Genomic DNA, 13,903 nt, shown 5'->3' with positions numbered 1-13,903 from the left:
AGCGCTCTCTCATCAAATTGTTTCTGCACCTAATTTCACTCTATTTGTCCAAAGCACTGTGCAGTGCATGGCAGAGCGTACTTCTAGGTGCATCCCGGATTATGGCGTAGTTCTACAGCATTCACTTCTGGGGCACTGGACTCCTTAACCCATCCACTACTCAGTTAGTAAAATGTTCCTGGCTGTTACGCTGTGGTCGAATGGATTTCACTTTAAAAGCTGACATTTAGTCCCCATCTGAGGAGGATATATTGAAGGGGGATAGCCGCTTTGTAGAATGGTCGAGTCACACCCTGGCTCGCTACTAACAACAAAGTTGCGCTTCCACGCAATGGCGTGACATCACATGTTTTGATTACGCGAGGGCAACTGGCCGTTGTTGACTGCCGTCGTCCGCTGCTTCTATCATCCCATGTTGGATGACTTGCACACATCTTTCTCAGCACTGGAGTCCAAATTTCATTTAATATCACACCGTCCTCCTTCCATCTGATATTTCTGGGGTATCTTGCCATCTCTATGGCCTCTTTGTATAGCCTTCCACGGTATCCGCTTGTGGCTACCAGTACTTGAGTCCTATCCAAATGATGGCGGTCTCCTAGATGTAAAGCATGTTCCGCAACAACTGACATGTCAGTCCTTTCTCTTCTGCAATCGCCCTTCTGTTCTGTCATTTTTTGACAGTTCTGTTTGTAGAACCCACGGACACCTCCCCACAACTACACGGAACCCTACAAATTCCAGCCTTTTCCACCGGATGTCGGACATCCTTGGCCAATTTTAGGTGATCTTGTATCTTGGTATCTTGTGTGTGTGTGTGTGCGTGCGTGCGTGCGCGCTCGCGCGCAGAATACCGAAATGTTCCGGTTTTTCAAGATTTCTCGTATGCGGACATTCATGTGCATAATGACTGACAGGAAAACTTAAGATTTCACCGTCGCTTAGAGCATCGCTACGATCTCTTCGCGTTGGTCTTAAGGCTCTTTTCACCTCAGCAAACAAATCACCATTCTTGAGCAATGCATTGGCGAGATGTTTTAATTCTGCGTCAAGCATCTCGGGTTCTCAGTTTTCGTTGCTCTATCCGCCAACGTCTTTATAATGCCAAGCTTTTGCTGTGGGTGGTGGTCCGAATCCAGGTATAGGTAACGGCTTGTGAGCGTGGGTTCAGTATTGTACTAACATTTGAAGAAAGTGGAAGACACTAATGTACATTTTAATTAACGTCGTAGTCAGGATAAAATACATCTAAAAGATGCTTCCCCCCCCCCCCCCCCCCCTCCCAATTCATTTTCCAGCGCAGTGAAAGCTCGGACATACAGACTTATTAACAGCTACGTACGTCACCAGATTGAAATTTTCACTCTGCAGTGGAGGGAGCGCTGATATGAAACTTCCTGATAGATTAAAACTGTGTGCCGGACCGAGACTCGATCTCGGGACCTTTGCCATTCGCGGGCAAGTGCTCTACCAACTGAGCTACCCAATCACGACTCGCGACCCGACCTCAAAGCTTCAGTTCTGCCAGTACCTCGCCTCCTACCTCCCAAACTTCACAGAAGCTCTTCTGCGAAGCTCACAGAACTAGCGCTCCTGGAAGAAAGGATATTGCAGAGACATGGCTTAGCCACGGCCTGGGGGATGTTTCCAGAATGAAATTTTCACTCTGTAGCGGAGTAACGTACTGGCAGAATTGAAGCTGTGAGGTCGAGTCGTGCTTGGGTAGCTGAGTTGGTAGAGCACTTGTCTACGAAAGGCAAAGGTCCCGAGTTTGAGTCTCGGTCCGGCACATAGTTTTAATCTGGCAGGAAGTTTAAGCTACGTACGTGGTTTAGGAATACGACTGCGCGAAAACGACAAGACATACAGAAAAGTTATACATTTATAGATAGGGCCTCTCTCAAGCTTCTAATTTACATATTAGTTGCTCAATATGGTCATCGTTTGTGAAGAGACGAACATCAGTACATACGTACAGTTCATCGACCCGAATTGTTTTGGAAGTCACGACACCCAATGTGCAGGTGCGGATTACGGTGATTCGATGCAACAGCACGGAACGGAGCGGAAAAGAGGTTCATCAGTGAAACTTGGAAACGGAACAGTCTGCAGGAGAAAGTTATAATTATAAGGATTATGCAAACGATTAAAAGGTTTCCCCGTTGCCAGTGTAATATTGATACACACAGCAATGACACGCAGTTAATTCCAACTTCTGTGGGACCCGTATTCTCAGCGGTCATGAAAATGTTGAATGACTATGTGCGCGCTGTAGTTTGTGTAATGCCGTTTCATCTGTCCTATGATAAAGATATGTAGATCGTTGTAATATATTCCTCGCTTACTTACTCGACTGTGGTTCTTGAAACATTGCCAGTAGATTTTCGCCGAGTAGCTGACGTCTGTATTCAAGCATCTCCCAGGTAAGGTAACGTCGTTCTCTCTCAGAAGGTTTATTTGAAAGCCACAGTGCTTTGTTATAAAGGATTTCCATAATTTAAGTACCAGTTTCAAAACGCTGCAGAAAGGCAACAAGTGCTCAGAATGATGTCAAATTTGAAAAGTACGGGGCTATTACAAATGATTGAAGCGATTTCATAAATTCACTGTAGCTCCATTCATTGACATATGATCACGACACACTACAGATACGTAGAAAAACTCATAAAGTTTTGTTCGGCTGAAGCCGCACTTCAGGTTTCTGCCGCCAGAGCGCTCGAGAGCGCAGTGAGACAAAATGGCGACAGGAGCCGAGAAAGCGTATGTCGTGCTTGAAATGCACTCACATCAGTCATTCATAACAGTGCAACGACACTTCAGGATGAAGTTCAACAAAGATCCACCAACTGCTAACTCCATTCGGCGATGGTAGGCGCAGTTTAAAGCTTCTGGATGCCTCTGTAAGGGGAAATCAACGGGTCGACCTGCAGTGAGCGATGAAACGGTTGAACGCGTGCGGGCAAGTGTCACGCATAGTGGTGTGAAAGATTCAGTGTTTAAATCTCCCCTACCAAGAAACGTTCCAGAACTGCGAGCTCGCATCAACAATGCTTTCGAACTCATTGATGGGGACATGCTGCGCCGAGTGTGGGAGGAACTTGATTATCGGCTTAATGTCTGCCGAATCACTAAAGGGGCCCATATCGAACATTTGTGAATGCCTAAAAAAACTTTTTGAGTTTTTGTATGTGTGTGCAAAGCATTGTGAAAATATCTCAAATAATAAAGTTATTGTAGAGCTGTGAAATCGCTTCAATCATTTGTAATAACCCTGTATATCATTGACGCACGGGGGAAGGTCATGGGAGATGAAATTAACGAAAATTTGTCCAATAGATGGTGCTGTAAGCGTCAGAATATGCAGCCCAGCACACGCGCGACACATGTCTGTTCCGTAGTTTCGTCCAAGACGCTGAACATGACCGTCTCCACGAAGGATCGTGCGCTGCTGGTAAAAGCTGGTGATTGACGAGGCATAAAGTCCATTACATGTTCGTGCCGTTGGCAGGCGAACAAAATTTGGTCGATGTCTTCCTTTCAACGGACACCATACGGCGAGCTCTCTTTCCCAGTTCAATGGAGATGATGTTAGAGGCATCTTTCACTAAATAATAGGCCTACGAACGTTACATATCTTTAATACGTACACAAGTGGAAGGAAGGTATGCCTGGGCGTTCACAATCGACTTCGATTCTGAATGCAGTGCGCCATATGTAACCAGTAATTGCCTGTGGAGAGCATTGCGATCGTAGGTTACGTTAGTGGTAAGGTCCGATGTTACAGTTCTTTAGTGCTCTGACAAGAAACGTTCTAAATTTGAAAGTATTCACTTGGAGGGGGAGAAATGTAGGGCCCCCTGAATAGGTCAGGCGTGCACTACACGCAGGAAGCGGCTACAGGGGTAGCGGAGTACGTGTGGAGTGCACATTTGGGACTTTTAGGTTAGAGAATTCCCTCCCTAGGCCCGACAAGACGCCTCCTGAAACGCGGCAAGGTAGGAGTAGGCAAAACGCAACATTGAATAACAATATTAATGTGCTAATAGTAAACTGCAGGAGCGTCTATAAAAGGTCCGAGAACTGCTCTCGTTAATAAACGGTCACAATGCCCACATCGTACTATGGACGGAAAGTTGGCTGAAACCAGATGTAAACAGTAATGACATTCTGAACTCAGATTGGAATGTATATCGCAGAGACAGGATGGACAGTGAAGGGGGAGGCGTTTTTATAGCGATAAAAAGTGCAGTAGTATCGAAGGAAATTGACGGAGATCCGAAATGTGAAATAATTTGGGTGAAGGTCACGGTTAAACAGGCTCAGACATGGTAATAGGATGTCTCTCTTGGCCCCCTGGCTCAGCAGCTGTTGTGGCATAATACCTGAAGGACAATTTCGAAAATATTTCGAGTAGATTTCCCGAACATGTTAGAGTTCTGGGTGGAGATTTTAAATTACCAGATATAGACTGGCAGGGACAAAGAATCCAGTGAAATCTTTTCAAGTGAATTATCTGAAAACTGAGCAGTTAAACAGAGAACCGACTAGAGGCAATAACATATTAGACCTCCTGGTGACAAATAGACCGGAACTATTTGAAACAGTTAACGTAGAACAGGGAATCAGCGATCATAAAGAGGTTACAGCATCGATGATTTCAGCCTTAAACAGAAATATTAAAAAAGGTAGGAAGATTTTTCTGTTTAGCAAAAGTGACAAAAAGCAGATTTCAGAGTACTTGACGGCTCAACGGAAAAGCTTTATCTCAAGTACAGATAGTGTTGAGGATCAGTGGACAAAGTTCAAAACCATCGTACAATATGCATTAGATAAGTACGTGCCAAGCAAGATCGTAAGAGATGGAAAACAGCCACTGTGGTACAACAACCGAGTTAGAAAACTGCTGCGGAAGCAAAGGGAACTTGACAGTAAACATAAACATAGCCAAAGCCTTGCAGATAAAAATTACACGAAGCAAAATGTACTGTGAGGAGAGCTACCCGCGAGGCGTTCAATGAATTCGAAAGTAAAGTTCTATGTACTGACTTGGCAGAAAATCCTAAGAAATTTTGGTCTTATGTCAAAGCGGTAGGTGGATCAAAACAAAAATGTCCAGACATTCTGTGACCAAAATGGTACTGCAACAGATGACGACACACTAAAGGCCGAAATACTAAATGTCTTTTTCAACAGCTGCTTCACGGAGGAAGACTGCACTGTAGTTACTTCTCTAGCTTCTCTATACATGCGGGTATAATAATGTGAGGTCCTGGCTATCACGTTTGTCTCACTATAGATATCTACGAACAGGAAAATAATTTTAATAAAAAAGAAGGGTTAAAACTAGACAAAATATGGCAGTCGACTCTGTACCAACGAAGTGACTATCGATTACCCATAATTGAGAGAGATGGCACTAGCCAGAGATAGTTTTAAAGTCGATATCACGTGATGAGTGGTGGCGCCATCCTAGCGCTCTATTTAAGCGGGACCTCCAACGCCTAGCAGCCAGTCGTCGACTCACCTCGGAAGATGTTGCCCGCAGTAGCCAACGAAACGTCAGGAACGACAAGCAGTTTTATATATGGACCACGGCAATTCAGCCCGGAAGTTTTAATTAACGATGCCTGGGATAGATTCAAAATGGATGTTTATGGACGACGTGACCCACCAACCACCCTGAGGGATCCACGCCGAATCGCCGTTGAGTTGTGAGACTATCTGGACTAACAGTGCCTTGATGAACTTGTGGATAGTATGCCACCAGGAATACAGGCATGCATCAATGCAAGAGGAAGTGCTACTGGGTATTAGAGGTACCAGTGTGTACAGCCATCTGGACCACCACCTCTGAAGGTCTCGCGGTATGGTGGTACAACATGCAATGTGTGGTTTTCATGAGCAATAAAAAGGGCGGAAATGATGTTCAAGTTGATCTCTAATCCATTTTTCTGTACAGGTTCCGGGGCTCTCGGAACCGAGGTGGTGCAAAACTTTCTTTGATGTAGGCATATTCATGCATTATTTGAAAGTGATAGCGCTTAACGGCTTCCAACGGACTTTGCACATAACTTCAAAATTAAGGGTGTGTAAGGGCGTGAACAGGACCAAATAGAACATGGAGATGACTCTCATTCGGGTTATCAGCGTTGTCAGGACCTATCAGACTTTAGAAACGGTGCCAGTGTGGATTTACAGCTGGTCGAATAACGGAATATCAAGAGGCATTGTGGTGTGACAGTGGACAGATGTTGGACCTCATGGCAACATAGGAGCGAGCATACTCGTTGTCAAGCTTCCGGCGACGACGACTGACCACCATAACAAAAGATCGCTGTACAGGGTGTCCGTAAAGCCTGGGTACGTAGGCAGTTCTAATAAATAATAATAAAGCGCATTTTAGTCACTTCAGTTTTAATAAATAATACTTTCAACATGATGTCCGTACTTTTCAATACACAATTAGATGCGCTTTGCAAGATTAAGGTGAACTCGATGGAATAGGTCTCAACTGCGGTCTATTTTAGCACATTGGCTGGTAATGCGTTCTGTCAGTTGGTTTCAATTCGTTTTCTTCATCGAGTAAACTTCATGTTACAGCATACCCCAGAGAAAGAAATAAAGGGAAGAAAAGTCTGGCGGATGAAGGGGCCATTCCTCATCACCTCTTCTCCAAATGCAGTGAGGAAAACCGTCATTCGACCAATCTCTAAGAGCTACAGCGAAATGGTCATGGCCCCCATCCTGCTGAAACCAGTCTGGAAGTCCCTCACCCAAACGCTTAGTTTGAGGCATCAGTTTCTTTCAGCTCGTTTAGATAAGTCCCACCCGTTACATGTTCGTCAATGAAGAAATGTCCTAGCAGCACATGAACTTTCCACAAACCACACTAGGTCGTCACCTTATGGCAGCCCTGCTGTCTGGACAGACTAATCCAATGCGATCTGCCTTGAGACCAGTATGGAAGATTTTTGTCTGTTCACTTCACCACTGACATAAAACACAGCTTCGTCATTGAACATCATACAGGCTTTAGTGAAATTGATATTCTCATCCAATTTATCTGTAAACCATCCACACATCTTCAATGCATCCATCGGAGCCGTCTTCATTTAAGTGATGCAATAGCTGTAGCTTGTACGGATGAAATCTCTCCTGCCAGGACTGGATGGTTGTCCTTGGAACATCCAACTCCGTGGACGACCGGGCTAGCATAAACATTGCCCAAAACAGTCTCTCTCGTTTCGCTGAAACCTTTGGTCCTCTGGAACTGGGTTTCTTCAACAGACTGCCTGTATTTTAAACTTGGTGATTAATTACCTGACAGAGGGGGTCGAAGGTTAAATTCTTCCGCAATTTTGCGGTACGACCATCCTTCTTGTCCACTTAAGAGTATCTACTCCACTTCTTCATGTATTAGTATTTTTACAATTTATTTTATTACTATTTGTGTTAATATTTATTGTTAATGAAACTTCCTGGCAGATTAAAACTGTGTGCCCGACCGAGACTCGAACTCGGGACCTTTGCCTTTCGCGGGCAAGTGCTCTACCAACTGAGCTACCGAAGCACGACTCACGACCGGTACTCACAGCTTCACTTCTGCCAGTATCTCGTCTCCTACCTTCCAAACTTTACAGAAGCTCTCCCGCGAACCTTGCAGAACTAGCACTCCTGAAAGAAAGGATATTGCGGAGACATGGCTTAGCCACAGCCTGGGGGAGGTTTCCAGAATGAGATTTTCACTCTGCAGCGGGGTGTGCGCTGATATGAAACTTCCTGGCAGATTAAAACTGTGCGCCCGACCGAGACTCGAACTCGGGACCTTTCATATCAGCGCACACTCCGCTGCAGAGTGAAAATCTCATTCTGGAAACCTCCCCCAGGCTGTGGCTAAGCCATGTCTCTGCAATATCCTTTCTTTCAGGAGTGCTAGTTCTGCAAGGTTCGCGGGAGAGCTTCTGTAAAGTTTGGAAGGTAGGAGACGAGATACTGGCAGAAGTGAAGCTGTGAGTACCGGTCGTGAGTCGTGCTTCGGTAGCTCAGTTTATTGTTAATGTTTATAAAATACATTTATTATAATTCCCTGTTTCCCAGACTTTGTAGACATCCTCTATAACACACTAAGCACATCGTAATTCCTTCCCATCTGTACCTACTATACGAAAACAAGTAATTCACTCACTGCAACGTTTTGTGTTACCCCCAAACCCTCGTGAGTAGGCTGCCTTTAAAACCACATCACAGACGTCTGCGTTTGGAGTGATGAAGTCACCGGAAAGTATAGACTGCCGATACGCTACGTTCAGCGACGAATCGCGCTTCTGCAGAATCCATGGTGACCATCGTGCGGATATGGCGGCGACCTGGGCAGAGTTCACAATCTTCCAGTGTTTTGTAGAGCCACAGCAGCGTAATTTCTGACATCATGGTGAGGGCAGTCGTCGGTGTAACTTCAGATCACGGCTGCTCGTGACGTACGTTCTGCTTCCTCGCGTATTACATACGCGTGACAATATTGTGGCGCCATTTTTCAACACGACAATACTTGTCCACACGCGGCACGTGTTCCTACGGACTGACTACATGATGATGATGTACTCTCCAGGCCAGCAAAATCTCAGATCTGTCCCCAGTAGAACATGTATGGGACTAGCACGGACGTAATCTCCGCCACGATGCCATTTTCCAGGATATTAAGGGCAAGCTTGCAGTCCTGTCAGCAACTGTGACACATTAATATGTCAAAAATCCTCCTCACTTGCGAAATGTTACCGGTTTTTACCCAGGTTTCAGCTAGAGTAATCTAGCCTTCTTCAGAAGCATAAAATAAAGCAATACATGCCAAAATAAGGCACGCTCAAACATGAAAAAGCTAAAGTACCGTGGTACCACGTAAAACTACGTTACTTAACTGAGAAACAGCGCCGGCCCCACTTCATGGGAAGCGACCGGTTAGCCGCGGACGCTGCGTTGGAACTGACTGTGGCACGCGGCTGTGTACCGAGCAAGACGGCGGATCACGCGCATGCGCGCACGGAAAGTGAAAGATGCCTGCCTTTGGCTGTCTTTGTTATGTACTGGGAAATTACCTATAATGTTAAATCCAAAATTTGTAAGAGAACAAAGCGCTAAGTAGATAGAATCCTGATATGCGTTAACTGTAAGCCGAGACCTTATTAATTGAAAAGAAATTTACTTAGACGTGAAGTTCAGCTTGTTAGATCAAAAACCACATATTATCACCGCTATGTTGTATGGTTCCGCACGATCTCGTGCGTGGTATGAGGAAGGTGATATGTCCGTAACGCGAGAACTTCTCAGGGTTAGGAGAAGGTAGAAATCAAATAATTTACATTATACATGGAGTAAACCGTCAATATGCTAACGCGAAATTTGACTAACGTTATGTTATGTCTATACATTAGTACGCATTTGTGATTGACTGGGTGTGTGAAGCTTAGGGCATCATTTATGACTTAATGAATAGATGGTCAAGTTGTGTTTGGGAAGCCTGTAATAACTTAACCAGACATACACTAACTATAAATATGATATGTAAGACCGTCCAGTATATGTAGTCACAAGGGTGACGTGGAACAAAACTCTCAAGGGAAAATGTTAATTATTAGTTAGCAGTGAGTTAAGGACACCTATGCATTTAATTATGTTAAGCTACCCTAACTGTCGAAATACACACTCTAGTGTATCAGATATTACCTATTTAGGATATTGCCTGTAAGGCTATTAACTATTTAGGACGAGGATTATTGTGAGCGTGGTGGAATTCTCACATAGACTACCAAGCAATATGGACCTAATATTTAAAGTACGTTGTGTCATGGCGTACAATGACCCCGTCATCCCACTTACGTGCTATTGACCGACATACGTCAAGAATTTACAAAATATAGTCTGCAAAATAACCTGTCATAGGGATAATATCTCAAAGGTTACATTGTATATAGCGTGACTACCCGGGAAACGCTATAGTTTTCATTAAAAAAGATCCTTTAGAGCGTCTAGGTCAGAGTTGTCTTCCTATGAAAGAATACTTTAAACCATATTGCATAAATATTAAACTTAGCTTAAACTGGCGTCAAGATCTCGTGAAATAGTATTAAAGGAGGGCATAAGGCTTAATGCCTGTGGGTAGAGAGAAAAGTCTATGTGTACCAGCATCGTTAGTAGGTTTGACTACCATGTTGTCAGTTAAACTGGAACTAGAACTATATTTACCGTAAGGAATATTAATTAAACCGTAGCTTAGAAATTCACCACGACATTTGTTATCGTTCAATTTTCGACATATTAAACAGTAAATGACTTTATCACACTCTACTGAATCGAACCACTGCATGAAACCACACCAGAGGGAGAGCAATGTCTAAATGGCCTGATATTGACACTAGTCTACAATCAACTAAATAACGTGATGTACCATCGTTTTCCTCCCCTGTTCTACGTGCTTCATTATTTACGTCAGGTGGTGTACGTCGCTGGTTGGGTTGTTTCAGCGGAGGTCATCGGTCTCATCGGATTAGGGATGGACCGGGAAGTAAGATCGCCGTGCCCTTTCAAAGCAAACCATCCCGGCATTTGGCTGGAGTGATTTAGGAAAATCAGTGAAAACCTAAATCAGGATGGCCGGACGCGGGATTGAACCGTCGTCCTACTGAATGCGAGATCAGTGTGCTAACCACTGCGCCACCTCGCACGGTATACATCGCGGTTTTGTGACTCTATTTTCCGCTCCACTAGTCCTTCGCTCATGATCTAAGATACAGTGCACTAGATGGTACAGCGACACGTCACATTCTCGGATTTGCCAAACGAGAGAAAGAGACGTGTGAAATTATGGTTGGCTGGGAGACGACTGGATCCTTACCTGACAGAGCGGAAAAGCTTTCTGCCTTTTCGTTACGATTTGTCTGCCTGCTACGAGACGTACCCTCGGCAAGCGCTATAAAGCGCCTTGCTAACCAATACAAGAGACGCACGTTTCACCACCCAATACGCTACGGCCCGTCCTTGGGGCTGTGGCGAGTCGGTTTTAGCGGAACTTGACCAGTTGATGTAGATCTTCGAAAGAATACTGACAAAGTCGTTGTGCTATTTAGCACTTCAGGACTTGATTATGACATGTCAGTAGCATCTGCGTCTGTGCCCAAACTGACTAAGCCTTGCAAGGTATCTGCGAAGCGTCGACTCATTCAGACATTGCGTCAAGTTTTCGGTACTGCAACTGTATGCTGCCATGTGTATGTCGATCGTGGGCAGCTTTTTACAGCCTTGCTTGTCTCATTGATAGCCGTGTCAGTCCTCGTGTTGTATGCGGAGTTCTACCAAACTGGTGGTCGTGTGTTCTGTCGTGGGGAAACAGAGCCGTGTATGAAGGACGCACACATGTGCGCCCCATGTGCCCCTGATAGGTATCGTATATTGCACTGTTGAGGCTACAGACTTTGAGCTTCATGTTGTCACAGTGATCTTTGAAACTGACCGCCTGATCGTTCTTTAGTCGATGTAGTTTTTCGGGAAGTTATTGTCGTAGGAATTCGCTGTATCTTCGAAGGCTGTTGGGAGTTTCGTATGAACCTCCAGAAAAGTACTCCTTAGAGCTCCGACTGCTGTGTCATCTTCACAAAGGAAAGCTCGTGTTTCAAAAGGTTGATGATTAGGGTAGGTATGAACAGCAAGGGGACGAGCACTGTGGAATTTGGTGAAGACCAACTAATACCGGTCCTGTAATGTGGAATTAGTTGTCACTCCTGTAACTGCGAAAGAATGGTACAGATGTAGCCATGCAGGTAGCCCCGTTAACTGAAGCAGAGGAAGAAAACTGCTAAGGGGCGTATCGAGGTAAAATGGAAAACAATGAGGAACTTAATGCAGCAAATTCATGTACTGAAATGCAGAAGCAGTCCTGCTGTCAACAGGCGCTCTGATCGTGACTAGACTCTAAATCACATTTTCCTCTTGTTTTTGAGGTATGGGTTTTGATATATGACTTACTTTCTGTCGTGGAGTACCAAAGTAGCGGCTTTCTGTCTCATATATTATTGGAAATGAATCTACAGTCAGGCGCACGGAACCGTAAACGGAACGCCAGCTCGGGGCCAGGCGCACTGGATCGGAGACCACCTGATTTTTGGAGATCCCTAGATCTCGTTCCGTAGTTGCTCTTTTCGGTAGAATTCAATTCTGCTCTTTCCTGTGTGTCTCCTCTACGTGTCATTCTTGTTACACCACTGCTCTTTACTGCATCCTTTCATTCACGCAGTAGGTACGGCTACATTGTGGTCACGTGTCAATGTATCTGGTTGCCCAGATTGACTATTAGCGGATTTTCAGACCGCTGCCTCTCTTCATATAATTGGCGAGTGGCCTGTTTTATGCGGTCCTTTAAAACAGCCTGCTCGTGAAACTCCCTACTGGAGAGGCGTCTGGGTAGGTGCAGGGCAAGACCGAGAGCCTTGTTCTGCGCTTCCTGAAGTTTATCATGCCAATGTTGGCGGCATTGCCCCAGACCACAGAAGCGTACTCTATAAAGGGCCTGATAAGTGTCAGGTACATTATTGATCCACATCAGGTTGACAGTATCGTTGTTGGGTGTAAGATTGCGTGAAGCGCGACTAGGCGACCCAACGCTTTTCCTCTTATTTCGCGAACATGAGGTCCTCAGGTCACGTGCCGATCTAGGGTCACGCCGAGGTATTTCCAGGTTCCTGACAAAGGGATGGGGCAGGAAGCTTTCTCTTGGTGATGACCAGACTTTGCTTCGGACCGTGTTCATCTTGAGATGCAGTTTGGTTGTTCATCTTGAGATGCAGTTTGGTCGCACGAGCTCCAAGGTTATCGCATGCTTCTTGCAGACGTCGCCTCATTATGTGCGCGCTGAGACTGCACGCAAAGAGCGCAGTCTCGTCTGCGTAAAACGCTAGCCGAACTCTGGCAGTTTTCGGTATGTCCCCTAGCAGAGGACCGAGAACGGACCCCTGCGTCACTACCGCCCAGATTCTTCTTGTGTGACACTCGTAACCGCAGTACGAGAAGCTTGTACCGGAGGCCGTTATGCCTCACGCCCAAAAATGCTTTGGTCACGTCCAGAAGTATCACACCAATGTACTCTCTATGGCATAGCGCTCCTGTTGCTGCTCAACCAATCCAAGCAGCTGTTGTTGGGTTGAGTGTCTCCTTCAGAGAACGACCTGCTCATCCAGGAGGCGGCGGTCATCCTTCATGTGTCTGCGCAAACCCTTTCGAAAACCTTATAAAGGGCTGGCTGTAGGCACATCGGGCTGTAACTGTGCGCGAGTCTTGCGTAGCGAACGTCTCGTCAAGTCTCTAATGGGAACGGATCGCAGACGGAGCACCTATAACCAACCATGGAGGCGCACCGGGCCGGAAGCGAAACACCAGTCCGTGGGCAGGCGCACTTACCGATGACGAAACCACTCGGAAAGATTCCAGAGGGAACGGAGTACGGGCAGAATGCACAGAGCCGACCACGGAGGGGGTACGCAGTAGAGATACATACTGGACACATTCCATTCGGCTAGCAATCTTAGTAGCACCTGACGAAGACAACGAGTCATGTTGTCGAAATGTTATGCATGGGCGACGCTGATACCCGGAATCACACGTGACACCTCAAGACGTCAACTGGTTGCCGGGAAAGCCTGAAGAATTTAATTCAGCTCCATTACTTTCTGCTCTCTCGTTTCCGCATCAGCGTTTCTCATTTAATAATGATACACTAGCCTTCTGCCATCTTCCGTGATCTGACATTTTGTATAACATTCATTGAAAAACTCTGTGTACAGTGCTATTGGACTGGTTGCATCTTCCAGTAATTTTATTAATGAGTTGGAGATGACGATAAATGAAAAATGTGTATCGA

Source organism: Schistocerca americana, chromosome 1 (assembly GCF_021461395.2).
Source record: "Schistocerca americana isolate TAMUIC-IGC-003095 chromosome 1, iqSchAmer2.1, whole genome shotgun sequence".
NCBI lineage: Eukaryota > Metazoa > Arthropoda > Insecta > Orthoptera > Acrididae > Schistocerca > Schistocerca americana.
Note: the sequence above shows the minus strand (reverse complement) of the source record.